Genomic DNA, 22,619 nt, shown 5'->3' with positions numbered 1-22,619 from the left:
TCTCCTATTTCACTCATCGTACTTTCAATATTTTCAATTTGCTCATATAACTTTAGACATTGAATTTTGTTGGTCACTCAACCGTTTACTCAGTAACGGGGTGCTCACATGGCTTATTTTAATAATAAAACATGTTATATGTTTACTCACTGAACTTTACTCTCTCTCCTATTTTACTCATTGTACTTTCAATTTTTTTCAATTTTAATTTAACGACATTAGAAATTTAACGACCGAGTGACCAAAAAAGTTCAATGTCTAAAGTTCAGTGAGCAAATTGAAAAAATTGAAAGTACAGTGAGTAAAATAGGAAAAAGAATAAAGTTCAGTGAGTAAGCGTGTAATTTACCCACAATTGAATTAAGTTTTTAAAAAGTTTAATGTTTGTTTTAAGAATTCAGTGATTAAGAAGCAATTTTCTTAAACGTTCAGAGAGTAGCAGTGTAGTTTACCCTAAACATTAAATATACATCGAACTAGAATTATTGTACGACAGTAGTAGTAATTGAAGAGAAATAATACCGCAGGTTCCAAATACTCTTGTTACAAAAAATCTGGAAACTAAGAGGATTGAATGATCAAGGCACAAACTTGAAAGCCTTCATCTTATCAATCCAGGTTATGAGCGAATTCTTGGAATTCCGAAACCCCAAAAACCCATTCTCCTTACTCTTATTCATACTAGACAGCGGCGCCTCCGCCGGAGCCGACAATATTATATCCACAAACCACCACGCCGCCACCTCCTCCAACCTCGTCTTCTGCAACTGCTTCACCTTCACCATCTCTTCCCACACTTTCTCCTTCCCTTTCATCATCTTCTCCAACCCCGCGTTCTTCCCTTCCTCAAATCCATATTTCTCTATCCCAAACTGCTCCGCCAGGGTTTTCCACAGATGCTTCCACTTGAAGACATCGCCATTGTTCACGTTGAAAGCTTCGTTCTTCGCAAACGGATCCACCGCCGCCCATATATGTTGCTCGGCAATCAAATCCGCGTCCGAAGTATCCCAGTAACATTCCCAAGCGACTTTGGTTCCGGGGAACAACAACGGTGACCCTTCGTGTTTACAAATGGCGGCGTAAACGCAAAGAGTTCCGACGATGTTCATTAAACTGTAAGGCGAGAAGCCGAATATCACGTCGGGTCTGTGCACCGACCATGTTAAACCTTCTTTCTTCTTGATTTCTTCGAGGAGGATGTCTTCTTGGGTGTAGTAAAAGTTGGGAGCGTTTAAGCGTGAAAAATCTTCGGTGAAAGGCGAATCGTGCGGTTGGATTTTACCGAGCAACTCGAACGGTCCGATGTAATGCTTGGCTCCGGTTTGGAGGCAGATATGGCGGAGATTGGGTGCGTTCGGGATCAAGGAACGCAGGACGTTGCGGAACATTGAGCCGTTGATTTCACAGTTCTCCGCCTCGGTTGGTCGCATGATCCAGCTGACGTAGAAGATGTGTGTGACATCGGTGAGTTGGGAGAGCTTGGACTCGGTTTCCTTGGGATTGGATACGTCGCACTGGATGTACTCGATTCGATGCTCGGCGTTCCAGTCCGGCCTTGGGCGACGAGCCACGCCGTAAACTTTCCATGGGCCGCCTGGGGTGTCGGATAATGGGAGGATTTCGGCCAAGCTGTTGCCCACAATTCCGGTGGCTCCAATTACCAGCGCAACGCTTTGGAAACCTCTCGGCGTTTCATCTTCCTAAAATTTCTTCTGTAAAAAAAAATCAGAAAATTGGTAAAAGAATTTGCAGAGAGTAATATTAATAGCGAGAAAACTAAGGGGTTTTTACATTTTCTTCTGAGTTGGCAAAGGCGCGTCCCCGGGGCGCGCTTTACTCGTGTTTTTCGCTGAGTTGGATGCCACGTGTGAAAGGCGCGTCCCCGGGGACGCGCCTTTGCCAACTCAGCAGACACGTATTTTGTTTTATAATAAATAGTTTATTTTTATTATTATTATAAATTAATAATATATTATGTAAAATGTTTCGAATATAATGTAAGAATTATCAAGTTTCGAGTATTTTTTATTTTGATTATCGATCTATTAATTTTATCAGTTAATTATTTAAATGTTATCAATCTAGTCATCTCATATCAATATTTAACGAAAATATTGATGCATAAGTTAATAAATTAGTATAATTACATATTTAATCTTCAAGACTTACATATTTTATAAAATTAGTCTTATTGAAAATTTAATTTAATAAATTTAAAAGTTATAACGAAAAAATTATAACTAATAATATTAAATATTATATTAAATAATTATATTAAATATATTTATGTATTTAAAAGTTAAAAAAATTTATTTAGGTGTACATACATTGACAAATTATATAAATGCAATAACATTAAATTATTAGAAATAAAAACATTCATTTAAAAACTTTAATTACATAAGAGTTAACGGTTATATGATGATAACAGAGCTGGACATTTTTTTCTATTGTGCCCGATGTTTCTACAATGCCCACATCGTTTTTGTTCTGTTGACTTCTCCCGAATATCCATATCACAATGTATTCTAGTAGATTTTGGACGACCTGAGTCCCTCAATAGCAATGGATCTGGTACAATTGTAAGCCAAGTTTGAATCTCATTTGGGTCTCTTTCGTTTCCTATGGGCGGAAACTCAAATTCATATACCTTGAAAACTTGTGAAAGTTGGTATACGGGATCAACATAATTTTTGTAGTCCAAATGCGAATGTGAGCAAGCAGCAATGACATGAGAGCATGGATATTTGAGTGCTTGAAAGAAACCACAATCGCACCACCTCTCTTGCAGATTAACTCTGAAAGAGTTAGCTTCAATCCCTTGCAGCGGACGTGGCATTTCGGTTACACGAAACAATTCACGGGTGCGAGAAAAATTTGTAACTAACATCCCATTTGATGTAGCCACTTTTTTCTGTAAATCGGCTACTAGTCTTGGGTGGTAAATATGTCCGTTTTGCATCCAAGTAAGAGCTTGTCCACCGAGTTTTGCAAAGAGTTGACCCAAACGAAAATAAGTCGTTTTGACCAACGCCGTGACTGGTAAATGACGCGCCCCCTTTAAGGTTGAATTTATTGCTTCAGCCAAGTTTGTTGTCATATGACCATAGCGATACCCCCCGTCATATGCATTTGTCCACATTTCTTTGTTGATGTCCATAATGTACTCGCACCCCTTCTTATTTTTGCCAAACAGCTCTTGTAGCATCGACTCAAACCTTTGAGGTAAGAGTTCGTAACCTAAGCCATTAGGAATATGTAATAGTTAATATGAAGTATAAATAAGTAATAAGAAATTGATAGAAAAATTGGGAAAAAGTAACATACCCATCCGCACGACTAACTGACGTTCATCGTTCTTCTTGTATTTTCCGTAATAGTTTGCAGCAATATGACGGACACAATAACGATGTTGAACATGTGGAGGTCTATACATTGTACCCAAAGAGTCCATTGCTGCTTTTATCCCGGCTCCTCGGTCTGAAATAATGCATAGTCGTTCCCTGGTGACAACATGTAAACGTAAATTTTTAAGGAAAAAAGCCCAAGACTCAGTGTCTTCTCCTTGAACGAGGGCAAACGCAACAGGAAGAATATTGCGGTTTCCATCTTGGACCACAACCAATAATAAAACTTGCTTGTATTTCCCATACAAGAAAGTACCATCAATTTGGACAATTGGTTTACAGTACTTGACTGCATTAATACACTGAGGGTAAGTCCACAAGACTCGGTAAAATTGGCAGCGATCGCGAACCATTCGATCATTCACGTAATGATGTTGAGTTTCGAACTCAACAATTGTCCCGGGATTAAGTCTTTGCACAACATGAAACCAACTGGGCAGCTCGTTGTAAGAGGAATCCCATTCGCCATGAAGTTTGCAAATGGCATTCTGTTTTGCCAACCACGCTTTTTTATATGAGACAGTGTATCCATATTGTGACTGTATAGCAGAAATCAACACTGCAACAACTATATGAGAGCTTTGCTTCACAATGGGCATGATTGCTTGACAAATAATGTTGGAGTCCAAGTTGGGATGATCCTGGTTTATACCTGTTGCACAACATGTATGAGGACCGTTGTATCTGGTTAGTTCCCATAAGTTGTTCTTCCTCTTCCTCTTTGATACACGGACCATCCATTGACATCCGTTGTGACGTTGGACGCAGTAGCAGACATATTTCTCCGTGTTAGATCGATCAACTCGGGACTGAACTGAGTTACGAATATTGTAACTCTTTATTGCCATCATTGCTTCCTCCTTCGATGCGAACTCCATTCCAATATGTAAATTACCGTCATTGACTGATGATTGAAGTCCATAGTTGCCAACATCAGGAAGATCTGGAAATTCAGGCTCATACATTGCATCATAATCAGCCTCATACATATGTGCAGGAAGTTCGGCTGGTGTTGTATTTATCGGAACGTCATCCTCGTCATCATCAGAATGTACGTTAAACTGTGGTGAGTCAGGTTCAACGAATAATCCCGTTTCAGCACCATCTGCACCTGGCTCCCGAAGAGGTTCTTCTGGTGGAGATGAGGGTTCCTCCGATAATCCAATGTTGAGGTCAAATAAGTTCCCGCTTGCGTGTCCTCCCCTTGAACTTGAGGCCATTGTATCATGTGGGATGTGAATAGACTGTCGTCTCGATGGCATTTCCATATGTAAGTCGAAAACATTGGCAGATGAATGTCTGCCCCTTGAAGTAGAAGAGATGTTGCCATATGGATTATTGGTGAAGCCACGTGGGTTGAGATCATAAGCAGTTGCAGATGAATGCCTTCCTATTGAACTTGATGGCATGGTATATGGCGTTGGATCCGCCATTAATGATGTGAAATCATTACAGATAAGTTGTGTCGGGCTATCAACTTGATCAGTTTGATATGCAATGCCAAAGTGAGAGGAATATGAGAGACCACGAGTTACACGAACCTCAATAAAAGTGGCATACATTTCAATAAGAGATTGTGAACTCCCCATATGAGCATCAACCATCATAGAAACATCATCATCGTTTGAAAGCTGAAATGATGTATACGTGAGCGGAAAAAGTTCAGTAGGAAATCTGTATTGAAGTGAAGATAGTTCTCTGGCCTGCTACACGAATCTTTAACGAAATATTTGTGATTAACTCCTCAATTGTGATGTTTCTCTTCAAGGTTAAGGGGATATAATGATCTGACTCAAAAACAACCCCCTCTTCAGCTTCCTTAATTTCTCCATCATACAAACAACAGCAGAAAGACGACTCATTTTCAGAGAATTTGAGAATTTAGAGTTTGGGAATTTGAGAATTTGAAAGATTGTGAACTGAAGTTTGTTTTGAAAGTTTATAATACGTTGCATATAATAGTTTCTATAATCGGTTCACTATTCACGTGAAGGCGCGTTCCCGGGGGCGCGCCTTCCATTATTTCGTCAGAGAATATTATCATTGCCCTATTATGTCATTCATGTCCCTCGGGGACACTATATATATCAGTACCTATTATTTCACTATTCACGTGAAGGCGCGTTCCCGGGGGCTCGCCTTCCATTATTTCGTCAGAGAATATTATCATTGCCCTATTATGTCACTCATGTCCCTCGGGGACACTAGATATATCAGTACCTATTATTTCACTATTCACGTGAAGGCGCGTTCCCGGGGGCGCGCCTTCCATTATTTCGTCAGAGAATATTATCATTGCCCTATTATGTCATTCATGTCCCTCGGGGACACTAGATATATCAGTACCTATTATTTCACTATTCACGTGAAGGCGCGTTCCCGGGGGCGCGCCTTCCATTATTTCGTCAGAGAATATTATCATTGCCCTATTATGTCACTCATGTCCCTCGGGGAATAACTTAAATTTAACTTCTTTTGAATGTTCAACAAGTTAAGAATAACTTAAATTAAAACGTTATGTGAAGTTTGAATAAATTAGATAAAATGTTATTGATAAATTGAATAAATGTGAAGTGATAAGTTGATTGTGACATTGAAATTGTATGGAATGAGCATTGAAATGTGACATTAAATAAATTGCCAATTCACCCCCCTCTTGGTTGATTCCGTCGATCGATGAACTCAACATAAGTTGATTTTAATGTATACGTTTTAATATATATGTTAATGATAAATCATATGTATGGAGTCCTTTAATTTCAATTTAAGTATTGTGAACTATAATTGGAATATAACTTTAATTTCGAATACAATTGGAATATTAAGTTGAAATTTAATGTTAAATTTCGAATACTATAATTTATATTTTAAATTTAAATTTGAATAATATTATTTTTATTTTTATTTTAAATTTCGAATAATATAATTTGTATTTTAAAACATTTATCAAACATTTAATGTTAAATGTGAATAAAAAATAACATAAAAAATATGTATGTAACAACCATGAAACATTTAAATAACATAACCAAATTACATAAAATTCTGAAATTTAATTATTTAAATAACATTAAATATAACTGGATCACCGATGTCGTCGTCTCGAATGAGTTCCACATGGCGGTGGTTGCCTATTTCGTGGAGGATTTCTTCGTGGAACTTGTTCTTCAGTCTCCTCATCTTCACTATCATCATCAGCAGCATTTTCTTCATTTGGTGCAGATGACGCTGAAGGGGCTGAAGGGCCTGTATAAAATAACGACCCTGGAGGAGTGCTAGTAACAATCCCACCGCTCCCCGGGAACTGTGGAAACTGTGGAAACATTGGCATCGATGTATGTGATCCAGATGAAGATTGAGGTGTCTGCGGAGAAGCACCACCAGCCAAATAAGATGCATATGAAGCATATGCTGGATCATTAAACATAGTCGTATATGCACCTCCATATGGTATAAAACCCTGCGGGCTAGGCATGTAACCTGGCGGGCTAGGCATGTAACCTGGCGGGCTAGGAATGTAACCCTGCGGGCTCGGAATGTAACCCTGCGGAGATGGCATATAAACTGGTGGGCTTGGCATATGAAGTGGAGGGCTGGGCATGTACCCCTGCGGCATCGACGAATAAGGATGTTGTGGTGGGACTGATGCAGAACCGGTAGCGCCTTCTCTCCGTCCACGCGTCGGGGGACGATGATATTGAGACGGTTGACGTCTTTCTCGGCGCCTAGGAATGTTAACCCCTCGTGCTTCCGCCGAAAGTAGAAACGGCTTCCCATTTTCATTAAACCAGTCCATATAGTTATCCGTAACCATATGACCAGTTTCAGCGTAATATTGTCGAGGGGCCAACAATGTATATCGGTTCTCCCAAAGCGCAATCCAATCTCTGTGTCTCACCACCCAGTTAACATCTTTCTTTCCCCGTCTATCTATGTTATGCACGTCGTCTAAATTTCTAGGAGCTCCAGGAATATATTGCGTACAACCATACTGACGGAGCACGCGATCAACTGGATGCCACTCAATAATAGCATAACATATAAGAGGTATAACCGATATCCATACCTCTAATGACCCTCTAAGGTGGGGTGGGATGCAAGCTTTCACTTCATCGCTCGCATAAGGTATCCACTGAAACTGAAATATAAATATACAATTCAAATAAATAAAATATTCTAATTATATCTAACATTTTAAATTAAAATATTAATAATTAAACAAATTTAAAAACATACCTCAGACCCAGCTTTCGTATCAATAAGTAAACGAATTTCCTCTAAAACAGTATGTATACTTTTATGGTCCTTTCTTTTCATCGACCACCTATGAAATATAATATAAACTAAATATCACCCTATTTAATTGAAAATATTTAAATCAAAATTTAGTTCGAAAATTACCTCAACAATAAGGGGAATACGTATGGTTCATTCACGATCGGGCATAAGAAAGGCATGCGGAACCACGCCCATGATTGTAGAAGCAGAAGACATCCACCGATAGCAGTTTTCTTATAATTCGTCGCCCGACACATTTCTCTAAAGAGAAATGCCAAAACTGCAGCACCCCAACTATATCTTCCAGCTTCATCAAAATCGATCAGATGCCGCAACCACATACAATGCACCTGGTTGCGAGATTTGTCGGGCATCAATATTCCTCCAATTATTCGTAGAATATATGCCCGAGCACATGCCTTTGCTTGATCCTCTGAAGCATTTTCATTTAAAACCTCAAAATTAGCTTTCAACCAAGATAAAGCTATTCTACCTCCATTAAACTCTGGCGGAGCAGCTCCAAGATAATCAATGCACATTGATTGCCAATCACCATCCGCCATACCACACATCATATTTCCGTCGACGGAAGCCCCAGATGCATAGAGACATCCTCCAATGTAATTGTTGCCTCTCCACATGGAAGGTGAAAAGTGTGTGTCTCGGGCCTCCACCTCTCAATCAGTGCAGAAATTAGGACAGGTTCGAGTTTGCAACCGCCTATAATTGTTGCAATATACCCGAACCCAGCAGAAGCCAAATATGGCAAAATACGTTCCGGTGTCGGTATACGTGGATTTTTAATAAAAGTTTCTAAAATACGATCAGCATCCTAAATAATATATATTATAAAAAGTAAAAATTAATATAAATTCATAATAACTTTAAAATAAAAATAAATTTAAATATTAACATTAATTATAAAAATATTACCATATCGCTAAAATGTCTGGAGATATGATCAATATCCAATCGCAACAGCATTTCGTTTTCCATTATAACTGTAGACAAAACAATATAATTAGCAAAAAAAATAATTCTAAATAAATAATAATTATATAAATATTATTTAATAAAAAAAATATTTACATAAATATATTAATATAAAAATAATAACTATTTAAAAAAATACTAACATAAAAATAAATTTCTTACCACTAATAACAAATTTAAAACTCAAATAGTTGGAGAATTTGAGTTATATAAGAGAGGAGAAGATGATTTGGTGTGAAGAATGAGTGAGGGTTGAGGGGGTTTATATAGGGGAGGAGGAGGGTAGTTAGGAAAAACGGATGGGGGCATTTATGACATTTAATGGAAGGCGCGTCCCCGGGGATGCGCCTTCCACACGTGTCTGCTGATATGGCAAAGGGCGTCCCCGGGGACGCGCCTTTCACACGTGGCATCCAACTCAGCGAAAACACGGGTAAAGCGCGTCCCCGGGGACGCGCCTTTGCCAACTCAGCAGAAAGGGTGCTAGTTTTGGAAATATTGGTCGAACGGTGTTAGAAAAGTAAAATTAAAAATAAACAGTGTCAGTTATGTAATTTAGCCGAAAACTAAAGCTTGCTCTAGCAGCACCAATGGCGCCAGCCCACCACCAGCTCATGCTTTTGTTTAAGGATTATTAGATTGTGTTTTGTATGGAAGGAAAGAAGATGTGTGCAATTTATAGATTCGTTTACTCCATTTTCTTAAACGGGGAAGAAGATCGATGGGACTGCGAACTGCAAACTAATAATGTGGGTCCGGTCATTTTTTTTAATTAAATTTGGATTGCAACAATGGCGCAATTTTTGCGATGTTCCCTTTAGATGCCCTATAAAGTTGGACAATGTCATATCAGGGGAGGACTTATTCTTATATTTTTACGTTACTGGCAAGGGTCAACAACCCATTAATTGGTCGGTTACTATTTTTTGTTTTATTTTTCAAATTAGGTTGTAGATAGATTTAAGCGTTAACTACTTCAAATATCATAAACTTTTAAGCGTTCATTTATATCACTGTTTTAATTTTATCAATTTTAGCATTAATGTTTACTTTAAGTGTAATTATATCACTCATTCGTTAATGATTTAATGGCACGATGACATGTTGTGACGTCGTTGACATGGATGTCTCATCTAAACGATATCGTTTTGATATTCGTTTTGATATTTTTGTTTGAGAAAATAACTTCAGTGACCAAAAATCCCATATAATATACGATTTTAACCAACTTTTTCCGGATTTGCCAAAATGACCAACAAAATCGCAATGCGATCGCTAATTCGCAACGCGATCTCCATTATCGCAAATTCGCGTTGCATTTTCGCAATGCGATAGTTGAAAATCGCGTTGCGATGGTCTACAGTATCGTTGCGATTTTCCCAATTCGCAATGCGAATAAGTAAATCGCAACGCGAATTGGGAAAATCGCAATGCGAATAAGTAAATCGCAACACGAATTGGGAAAATCGCAATGCGATACTTACTATCGCAATGCGATAATAAAAAATCGCAACGAGATACTTACTTTCGCAACGCGATACTGACTTTCGCAACGCGATTTACATAGCGTCATTCGTATTAACGCGTATTTTTTTTTTCAAATTCCAAACACGTATTTTTTCTTAATAAATCGGAAAATGAACCGTCCACAGTAATCGCAACTCATAACCTCAAACCCAAAAACACAACACTCAGTCCCATCTCCATCTCTCACTCTCTATGGCGAAATCCGTCCCCATCTCCGAAGATTTCCGTCCCCATCGCCGGCGAAATCCCTCACAACCATTCACAGTCCAAAATCCCTCACAATCATTCAGAAATGGAAAATCAACCTCCGAGGGTTAGTTTTTTTATTTTTATTTTGAAATTTTTGCATTATTTTAGGTTTTTCATATTGAGATTGATGATAAGTTTACTGGTAATTTCAATAATAGATTAACCATTTCACTTAGATTTCTTATTAAATTCATTCGATTGCTGCCAATACTGCTAAACTGTTTAGCCTGTGAAGTTAGTATTTGTCTTTGCTTTGTCTTTTGGTTGAAGTAATACAGAAGAAGAATAGTTTCGAGAATGAAAATCGCAACGCGGAAATAACTATCGCAACGCGAAACCAAAATCGCATTGCGATTTTCATTTCGCGTTGCGATTTTCATTTCGCGTTGCGATTTTTATTTCGCGGTTGCGATTTTCATTTCGCGTTGCGATTGTCTGGTCGCGATAGTCATTTCGCGTTGCGATTCTCTCGTTGCGATAGTCACTTCCGCGTTGCGATTCTCATTATCTCGTTGCGATTTTCATTTCAACCAAAAGACAAAAACAGTGTTGCAAATTTTAGTTTCAAGAATAAACTACTATTTATGTTTATTGTTTTGTTTTTGGTATATCTTGACAGTGTAATTTTTGGTATATCTAACTTGGTATGTTTATTGTTTTTTTGTAGAAATTTTTTTCGGCTTCATTGACATTAAGGAATAAAGTTAGCCTAGCCACTACAATTGCTTCGAAGCTTTCACCTGCACAAAGAAAATTGTTTGAAGAAACCTGCTTCGGGCCATGGCTGAGAGTACAGCATCCGGGTGGAGATGCTAGTTTGACCCATTTGTGGCTTCAGACCATGACTAGCGATCTACCCGACAGTATACAACGTGGTGAGGAAGAGATATGGTTTCATTTTCCACCGGCGTATACTTGTTTTGGGCGGAAGGAGTTCTGCTTAATCACTGGTCTACGATTCGGACACGATGATGTAGGCCGGTACACTCGTCATATCACCCGCCCATCATGGTTATCCAGGGTTTTTCCTGATGAGTCAATAGAGAAGCCGAACTTACACGTCAACGACATGAAGAAATTGTTTAATAAGAAAGATGGTTTTACTCGGATGAATGACGTCGATGTTGTCCGAGTATGCCTTCTACTACTTTTGTATGCCGGCTTTCTAGGCAGAGAGGCCAGACAACCTATTCCTCAGGAGCTAATATTATTGGTAGAGGACCTAAATGCATGGAATCTGTTTCCGTGGGGTTCGTATATGGAAAGCTACCTGGACTAAGTTGTCGTCTGCCTTTGATGACCGCAAAAGTTTGCGGGGCGATGGGTCGAAATACACTTTGTCAGGCTTTGTTTGGGCCTTTAAGGTAAGAATTTCTATATAATGTTTTCAAAATTATAATTAATTATTTAACAATTACTAATGTTTGTTATTATATTGTTTGTAGATTTGGATATTCGAGGCTTTCCCCAGCATGCGGACATATGCATTAAAATCCTCAGATGATATTCCTAGGGCTATTTCCTAGAAGAGGAAACGTATGTTGGATTGGGAAGACTTAATACCATATGCGACAATAAATAATGTAAGTTAACATAAATACTATCATATATAAACAAGTTATTAATAGTAGACGTTTAACTTTGTTTTAGTTTTTATATTTTTAGGAGGCCAACACTCCATTAATGAGACTGACACCCACGGAGGCTGAGCTTGCCACTGATTGGTGGCAAGCTAGTCAGCGTTTTTTTGATGGCACGAATGATGAGCAGCCTCCACTTCCTCCACTTCGAGAGCCATCACCTCACCCAGAGCCATCACCTGATCGACCCGACTATACACCTCTACAACGAGAGCCATCACCTATCCCGTCACATCATCGAGTCTCTTCTCCACCATCACCTCATGATAGGCGACCGACAAAGATGCCACGACTTCTATATCCCTGTTCTCCACCTCCACGGGATGAGTCAAGGGAGTTACGTGATGAGGTCAATGCCTTGCGTGAGGAGATCGGTACTCTACGCGATAACGATGGTGCATGGCGTGTGGAGGTGTCTACTTTACGTGGTGAGGTTGCCGCTCTACGTGAGATGGTAGTATCGTTGCAGAATGAGGTTCATACTCTACGCAACGAGGTAAGTTTAAGATTTTCCATATTTAACTTGATGATAAATTTACTCGTAATTTCACTTAAATTAACCATTTCACTTAGATTGCTTAGTAAATTTATTCGGTTGCTACCAAAACTGCTAAACTTTTTACTTTAACACTGTGAAGTTAGTATTTGTCTTTGTTTTGTCTTTTGGTTGAAAGTTTGAAATATATTTATCTTTGTTTTCACTGTTTAAATATCATGTCTGTTTATTTACTGATATTTGTATTTTTATTTAGCGGACCGATAAGGTGGATGCTTTACGTCGGGTTTTTCTTGCACGACAGAGTTCACGCATCAGACGGCGTGCACGTGCTATTAAGTCTCCGTATACCCCAATAGTGCGAAGACACCGCAAGAAGAAGCCCGACTCGCCTATCATCCCTCAAGAGTCCACTCCTATCGTTGAAGAGGCCCCTATCATTCCTCGAGAGTCCCCTCCCACCGTTCAAGAGGCCACTGTCATCGTTGAAGAGGTCCCTCCCACCATTCAAGAGCCCGATTCACATGGCGTCATATGTAGGATTCTTGAGAAACCCTCTGACGTTCCGGACATGATGGATTCAAGTTGGCTCTCGTATGAGTTACCGGCCAGTACCATACCGGTATCTGAAGAGGAGAGGAAACAACTACCGGACACAATTCTGGATAACACCCTTTGGGCTAAGACCGCAGTTGATTTTTATCTACATGAGCGAAGCCAGGGGTGTTTCACTGACATATGCAAGCTCAATGATGATATCTATTTGTTGCTTGATCGGTCTTGGTGGGGCGTATTATTAGGGGTCGAAGACAATGGCTATTTCGATGGAAGGGTAAGTCTTATATTTTTTCTTATATTTTCATTTGATTAATTTGTTTAAAAATTAATGTAATTCACTAATATATGTATTTTTTTTGTAAAACAGCATATCGATGCGTGGGTGTCACGTCTACTAATAATTAGGAAACTTAAGGAAAATAAAAGAAATACACGGTATACAATAATGCCGACGGCTTTTAACGCAGTTCACTTGAAGAATCAACGAGATGAATCATTTGCGTTGGGCAATGGACAAGCTAAACTTTATCCTGCATGGTGGGAGGTCGATAAGGTTAGTGTTTATTTTAGATTGAGTTTAAAGGTATTCATATAAATAAGTGCGCAAATGAATGAATTATTACTTATGATTGCAGGTGTTTATCCCTGTTTTGGAACGTAACCATTGGCTTCTCGTCGAGCTTCAGATCCCATCCCTTAAGGCAATAGTATATGACAGCATGATAAATTACATATCATTGGCTGATTTAAGAGATATTATTAAGGGATGGAGCTCTTATTTGGCTAAATACTTGGATGCGATAAATTATTGGACTCGTTCTGGAAACAAGAAGCCAAAGAAGCTCAATATTACAGTTAGCAGAGACGAGACCGCACCACAACAAACGAAAGGACCCAGAGGGGATTGTGGTCCTCTCGTATGCTTGGCGTTGGACCGTTTGATCACAGGAAGTATAAAGTATCTACCTCCCACCGATATAGATAGAGCTGCAGTAGGCTTGTGGTTTCGACATTATATGGCTAGATCGATATATACGAGACGCTGCCTACCTGCATCCGCGTTATAAAAATGTCCATAAACAATTAGTATGTTTATAGGCTTGTGGTTTGAAAATGTTTGGTTAAGTACCTAGAATTCAATAATTTGCTGTTTGTAGGTTTTAGAAGTGTAGAAAGTGTTGTTTGAGCAAATGTTTGGTTTATGCAGGTTAATCTCAGAAGTGAGCTGCGTAAAAATGATGTATGGCTGCAAAAGTTGATTCAATAGTAGAAGTGTTATTTTCTCTAATAATTATTGCTTATTTTTTGATTGTTTAATTGATTTGTAAAAGGTGATTTGTAAAAGTTGATTTGTTTAATTGATGTTAACATAATTCTTATTTGTGCTTGTTTAATTGATTGAAATGTAATGGTTGATTTTGTTGATTTCAATCTGCATTATGTTGAAGGCAAAAAGTACTATCGCAATGCGAAATGAAAATCGCAACGAGAGAATCGCAACGCGAAAATGAATTCGCATTGCGATTCCCTCGTTGCGATTTTCATTTCGCATTGCGAAATTAGCATTGCGATTTTCATTTCGCATTGCGATTCTCTCGTTGCGATTTTCATTTCGCATTGCGATAGTAATTTCCGCGTTGAGATGGACATTAAGATGATTGCCTATTAAGTGATAACAACTGGAACAGATCATAGCAATTTTCAAACTCAAGTTATTAATACATGCCTAACTGAAAATGTTAAAAGTTCACACATAAAATCTACATAATACAATGTTTGCATTTAAAAATCACCTAAGTTAACAGTCCCAAAAGGTGAAGCCAGTTGTGATTGGGATTTTAAAGATGATTACGATTTTGATTGCCTTTTTCTTGACACCATATGAGCTTTGGATTTTGATGATGATCCATATTTTGGTAGAGGAAAAGATGATTGTGATGGCACTGGTGATCCACATGTCAACCTTGTATGACCACTTTCCTTGCACCGACTACATGTCGATCTCTTCTTCTCTTCACCCTTAGACGGTATACGATCGTGACTTTTTGGTCGGCCAGGTAGCCTTCTGTCCATGGCTGGTGGCAAAACTGTTTGTAAGTCATCTGGTATGTCCCACTCAGAAGGATGTGAAATAGGGTAGACAATCTCGGCATAAGTCTGTCGATATACTTCTGTAGTGTAGCAATCCATAGCGTATGTGCTTGAATCATCTTGGTTTAGATGAAGAGCAACTTTTATAACATGGCCACATGGATAACCAGATGTTTGCCATTTCATACAACTACACGTCCTTGCATTTAGATCGACAAGCCCATTTAAGTTATTATCCAGTACTTCAAACAAAGTGTTTGAACATGGTTCAACTCTCCATGACGTTGACTTCACAACACGTTTCGTTATCTTTTTTTCAGTCCATGGTGTAACACGATGTTCCAATGTTCCTGTAAATTTAAATAAATAATACTTAGTAAAATATATGATAAGTTACGAATTCAAAGAAATAATACATGCATGGTTTCTTTTCTTGTAGTACCACTGTTGAATAGAGGCTCGAAAAAACTCCATTAACATAGTAATAGGTAATTTCCGGGAATGACGACTTAGAGCGTTAATTGATTCTGCACTATTAGACGTCATGAAACCATATCTTGCTCCAAGTTGATGTACTCTTGACCATCTTTCAAACCCGACATCTTCTAGTGTTTGAGCACACTGAGGCAAAACACGTCTTAAACAGTTTATATGCTTATTGAAATCCACTTCCCGATAAGCCTTTACAGCCTTCCAGTATGTCCATTTGTGCTTTTTTATACCAGCAGACCTTGATTTTAGATTTCTATACAAATGAACACCACAAAGTCCATGAAAAGCATCTGGGAAACACCTTCTAACAGCGTTGTCAATTGAGTTTGCCCTATCGAATATGATTGTCAGATTGCTAATAGGACCTATGCAATCCCTAAGATGCCCCATAAACCATGTCCATGAATCAGAGGTTTCAGATTTGCCAACCCCGTAAGCTATTGGCAATATCCCATTGTTAGCATCCATGGATACTGCTAATAAGTTTACTCCAAGGTATCGACCTTTCAAATGTGCTCCGTCAACTATAATAACTGGGCGCATGCAAGTAATAAACGAACGAATCTACAAAATAATATACACAAGAAATATAATCATTTAAATTTTAAATGCATGTAACTAACAGAAATGAGTCAACAGAATTATATTGATTTACTAACCGCAGCACCAATGGCGATAAACAGCAACTCAAAGCGTCCATCTCTATCTGTTTTGATATGAGTTACCGACCCAGGATTTTTCAGCTTTAAATTGTGACAATAAGCCGACAGTTGGGCAAACGATGCTTCTGGCGACCCCCTCAACAATTCCAAGGCATAACATTTGGCTCTCCAAGCTTGAGAATATGATATACTAATCTTGAACCGAGCATTCATGTCAGTCATAATTTCATGTCCCCGATATACCCTGCCATTCAAAAACATTAACTCAGCCAGAAAACCACCCAACACCTTTTTGTTTGCCTGTCTATGGTGAGGAAAAACTTGGGTTCTTGAACATGTATGTTTATCAATAAAAGTCCTAACTTGAAACATTGCGCAATCTTTTATCCTCTTTGCAATCATACGCCACGTACAATTTTTGTCAATCGTACACCTTGTTTCGAAACGATCTTTGCTTGATTTGTTAACTTTTAGTTGATAGCCATCTTCCACACATTTCGTATACAAAGCTATCTTCAAGTCTTCCTTTGTATCAAAACAATCATCTTTCTTGATACGAATAACTTTTGTGTAACAATCAACTGCTTTCTTTGCCAATTCTTCTTCCGGTAACTGAAGTAATTCTGGCATATTCCAGTTATACTCCCGTGGCATTTTCTTTTCTTCGGGGACTTTTTCTTCTTCTTTTTCTTCTTCAGGATTATATGAATTATAGAATGGATGTTCAACATGTTCATTCACAGTCGTAACTTCCTCCTCATTATCATCAACAACATCTTCCTCGGCAACGGGTGTTTCATTATCAAAATTCGGGTATTGACCAATATCAAAATCATTACACGCAGGGTCTGTTTCTTCTTCTGAAACATCATCAAAATCCGTGTATTGACCAATATCAAAGTCCGGGTATTGACCAAGATCAAATTTCGAATACTGACTAGTACTCACAATTTTTTCTCTTGGCTCATCATCGTCTAATTGGTCAATACGAAAACCGGAATTTGGTGCTGAAAGTTGATTTGGATTTGGATTAGAGAAAGACTGTGGGTTTTTTGACCCACTTAGTTGATTACTACCCGCTACTGACCCAACAATACTACTTCTAGGTTCAACAACATACAATGTAACATCATCACTTGAAACATTAATGTAAGCAATGAATCGTTCAACATCTTCATTGTCGGTTAACAAATAAACTTTACCATTTCTCTGATAAGATAGCCTAAATCCACTTAGGGGCTCTAAATTCAATTTCTTTGAAACACGTAACATTAGGGTTTCATAAGTTAACTTCTTTAATGACAGTTTTAGTTGAAGATTCATGGGTAAAGGCATATATTGTAAAACACCATGAACATTCTCCCATGACCCTCCAAAACACAAATCTATCCAAACATGATCAACATTAGATGATTTCATGGTTGTAACTAAACAAACGAGATGCAAAACTAAGACCTGTTACATGATGGGGAAGGATGTCGTTGGATATTGGAACGAATGTCGCCGGAGAGAGTGATAGATGGAGATGGAATGAGTTGCGATTTAGGGATTTAGGTTATGAGTTATTGCTGCTGCGTATATATATACACTAAAAATTTGGCTTGCGAAACTAAAACCTGTTGTGAACTTTGAAACTCGCATTGCGATTCTGTATTATCTCGTTGCGAAAGTCAGAATCGCGTTGCGAAAGGCAATCATTTGACCATCGCAATGCGAAATGCAAATCGCAACGATAGAATCGCAATGCGAAATGAAAAAGGCAACGAGGATTAACATGCATAAACTTTTAACAATTATTATTGAATTCTAGGTACTTAACCAAACATTTTCAAACCAAAAGGAGTATATATGTTAACAAAACTTGCATTATGTGTATTTTATGTGTGCACTTTTAACATTTTCAGTTAGGCATGTATTAGTAACTTGAGTTTGAACATTGCTATGATCTGTTCAGTTGTCATCACTTATTAGACATTCATTTGACTATCGCAACGCGAAAATGGCTATCGCAACGCGAAAATGGTTATCGCAACGAGAAAATCGCAATGTGAAATGAAAATCGCATTGCGATTTTCTCGTTGCGATTTTCATTTCGCATTGCGATTTTCATTTCGCATTGCGATTTTCTCGTTGCGATAGCCATTTCGCGTTGCGATAGTCTGTTTTGCCTTCAACATAAAGCAGATTGAAAATCAACAAATCAACTATTACATTTCAACACAAATTATTTACACATCAATTAAACAAATCAAGATTTACAAATCATCTTTTACAAATCAATTAAACAATCAAAAAATAATAATAATTCTTATTTCTTCATCAATTATTGAATCAATGAATCAACAACTTTGTGACCCCGTACATCCATTTCACGCAGCTCACTTAAGGATTAACCTGCAGAAACCAAACATTTGCTCAAACAAGACTTCCTACACATCTAAAACCTACAAACAACAAATTATTGAATTCTAGGTACTTAACCAAACATTTTCAAACCAAAAGGAGTATATATGTTAACAAAACTTGCATTTGACTTACCAATTAACAATGGACACTTTCATAACGCGGATGCAGGTAGGCAGCGTCTCGAATATATTGCTCTAGCCATATAATGCCGAAACCACAAGCCTACTGCAGCTCTATCTCTATCGGTGGGAGGTAAAAACTCTGTGCTTCCCGTCGTCAAACACGCCAAGCAAAGGCATATGAGATGACCACAATCCCCTCTGGCTCCTGGCGATTGCTGTGGCGTGGTCTCGTCTCTGATAACTGTGACATTGAACTTCTTTGGCTTCTTGTGTCCAGAATGACTCCAATACTTAATCCCATCCAAGAATTTAGCCAAATGAGAGCTCCATCCCTTGAAAATATCTCTCAAATCAGACAGTGATATGTAATTGATCATGCTGTCATACACTATTATCTTCAGGGATGGGAGCTGAAGTTGGACGAAGCCAGTGACGACGTTCCAAAACAGGGATAAACACCTGCGATCATAAGTAATAATTCATTTATTTGCGCACTTATTTATTAACACCTTTAAAAAATTTAAAAAATAAACACTAACCTTATCGACCTCCCACCATGCAGGATAAAGTTTAGCTTGTCCATTGCCCAACAAAAATGATTCATCTCGTTGATTCTTCAAGTGAACTGCGTGAAAAGCCGTCGGCATTATTGTATATAGCGAATTTTTTTTATTTTTCCTAAGCTTCCTTATTATTAGTAGACGTGACACCCACGCATCGATATGCTGTTTTACAAAAAAATACTATATTAGTGAATTACATTAATTTTTAAACAAATTAATCAAAATCATATATAAGACAAATATAGTCTTACCTCCCCATCCAAATAGCCACTGTCTTCAACCCCTAATAGCACACCCCACCAAGACCGATCAAGCAACAAAAACATTTCATCGTTGAGTTTGCTGATATCAGTGTAACACCCTTGGCTCCGCTCATGTAGATAAAAATCAACTGCGGTCTTAGCCCAAAGGGTATTATCCACAATTGTTTCCGGTAGTTGTCTCCTCTCCACTTCAGATACCGGAAGGGTACTAGCCGGTAACTCATACGAGAGCCAACTCTCATCCATCATGTCCGGAACCGGTGGGGGTTTCTCAATACTTCGATATATTACCCCATGTGAATCGGGCTCTGGAATGGTGGGAGGGACCTCTTCAACGATGACAGTGGCCTCTTGAACGGGGGGGGAATCTTGAGGGAGAATAGGGGCCTCTTGAACGATTGGAGGGGACTCTTGAGGGATGACCAGTGAGTCGGGCTTCTTCTTGCGGAGTCTTCGCACCATTGGGGTGAACGGAGACGTAATAGCACGTCCACGCCGTCTGATGCGTAAACTCCGTCGTGCAAGGAAAACCCGACGTAAAGCATCCACCTTATCGGGCCGCTAAAAAAATTAATACATAAATCAGTAAATAAACAGACATGATATTAAACAAAGACAAATATGTTTCAAACTAGCATTGTATTCACCCAAATCATTATTCTATCATAGTTCACAAAATGCTCAGATAACATTCCAGAAGTAAGCACTTATATAAACATTTAAAAGGACAACATATATAAACATTCCAGAAGAAGAATAGTTTACTTTCGCAACACGAAACTTAAAATCGCAACGCGAAATGACTATCGCAACGCGGAAATGGCTATCGCAATGCGAAATGAAAATCGCAACGACAAAATCGCAACGCGAAATGAAATCGCAACGACAAAATCGCAACGCGAAACACAAATCGCATTGCGATTTTCATTTCGCGTTGCGATTTTGTCGTTGCGATTTCATTTCGCATTGCGATTTTGTCGTTGCGATTTTCATTTCGCATTGCGATAGCAATTTCCGCGTTGCGATAGTCATTTTCGTGTTGCGAAAGTAAACTATTCTTCTTCTGCAAATTGAAACTTGAATGGATTGCATTACTTCAACCAAAAGACAAAAACAAAACCAAAAACAAATACTAACAAAAACAGATTGACAGTAACCGAATGAATTACGAGTATGAAAAATCTTAAACTTACCTCGTTGCGTAGAGTATGAACCTCATTCTGCAACGATTCTACCATCTCACGTAGAGCGGCTACCTCACCGCGTAATGTAGACACCTCAACACGCCATGCACCATCGTCTTTGCGTAAAGTACCGACCTCCTCACGCAAGGCATTGACCTCATCACGTAACTCCCCTAACTCATCCCGTTGAGGTGGAGGTGGAGAACAGGGAGATAAACGTCGTGGCATCTTTTCCGGTCGCCTATCTTGCGGTGATGGTGGAGAAGAGGCTCGATGATGTGACAAAATAGGTGATGGCTGTCGTTGTGGAGGTGTATAGCCGGGTCGATCAGATGATGGCTCTGGGTGAGGTGATAGCTCTGGGCGAGGTGATGGCTCCCGAAGTGGAGGCTGCTCATCAACCGTTCCATCAAAAAAACGCTTACTAGCTTGCCACCAATCAGTGGCAAGCTCAGCTTCCGTGGGTGTCAGCCTCTGTAGAGGAGTGTTGGCCTCCTAACAATATAAAAGCTCAAACAAAGTTAAATGTGTACTAGTAATAACTTGTTTATAAACATATGGTAGTATTTATGTTAACTTACATTATTTATTGTCGTATACCGTAGTAAATCTTCCCATTGCAAGGTTCGTTTCCTCTTCCAGGAAATAGCCCTGGGAATATTATTTGAAGTTTTTATTGCATATGTCTTCATGGCAGGAAAGGCCTCAAATATCCAAATCTACAAACAATATAATAACAAACATTAGTAATTGTTAAATAATTACTTATAATTTTGGAAACATTATATAAAAATTCTTACCTTAAAGGCCCAAATAAAGCCTGTCAAAGTGTATTTGGAACCATCGCCATGCAAACTTTTTCGATCATCCAAGGCAGACGATAACTTATTCCATGTAGCTTTCCATAAATACGAGCCCCACGGAAACAGGTTCCACGCATTTAGGTCTTCTACCAATTTGATTAGATCATTTGGAATAGGTTGTCTGGCCTCTCTGCCTAAAAAGCCGGCATGCAAAAGAATTAGAAGGCATACTCGGACAACGTCGACGTCATCCATCCGAGTAAAACCATCTTTATTATTCAAAAATCTTGTCAGGTCTTCTACGTGTAGACTCGGCCTCTCCAGCTCAGGAAAAACCCGGGATAGCCATGATGGGCGGGTAATGTGTCTAGTGTACCGACCTACATCATCGTGTCCGAAGCGTAGACCGGTGATTAAGCAAAACTCCTCCCGCCCAAAACACGTATACGCCGGTGGAAAATCAAACCATATCTCTTCATCACGACGTTGTATAGTCTCTGGTAGATCTCTAGTCATGGTTTGAAGAAACAAGTGTGTCAACATCGCATCTCCACCGGGATGTTGTACTTTCAGCCATGGCTCGAAGCATGTATCCTCAAACATTTTTCTTTGTGCAGGTGAAAGCTTCGACGCAATTGTTTTGGCCAGGCTGACTTTATTTCTCAAGGTCAATTGAGCCGAATAAAAGTTCTACAAAAACAATAAACATACTAAATTAGATATACCAAAAACTACACTGTGAAGATATACCAAAAACAATAATAAACATAAATAGTAGTAGTTTATTCTTCAAACTTAAATATGCAACACTGTGAATTTCGTATTTGTCTTTGTTTTTTGGTTGAAGTAATGCAATTCATTCAAGTTTCAATTTGCAGAAGA

The 22,619-nt window shown here is 38.7% G+C and overlaps 1 pseudogene; it reads right to left on the bottom strand.

Moving 5' to 3' along the window:
- Nucleotides 1–560: 560 nt before the first annotated feature.
- On the bottom strand, nt 561–9,312 carry LOC120152860 (annotated as a pseudogene).
- Between the last annotated feature and the right edge of the window lie 13,307 nt (nt 9,313–22,619).

The sequence above is a fragment of the Hibiscus syriacus genome, unplaced genomic scaffold, assembly GCF_006381635.1.
Source record: "Hibiscus syriacus cultivar Baekdansim isolate YM2019G1 unplaced genomic scaffold, ASM638163v2 tig00111095_pilon, whole genome shotgun sequence".
Taxonomy (NCBI): Eukaryota; Viridiplantae; Streptophyta; class Magnoliopsida; order Malvales; family Malvaceae; genus Hibiscus; species Hibiscus syriacus.
This window is presented reverse-complemented; position numbering and strand designations above follow the sequence as displayed.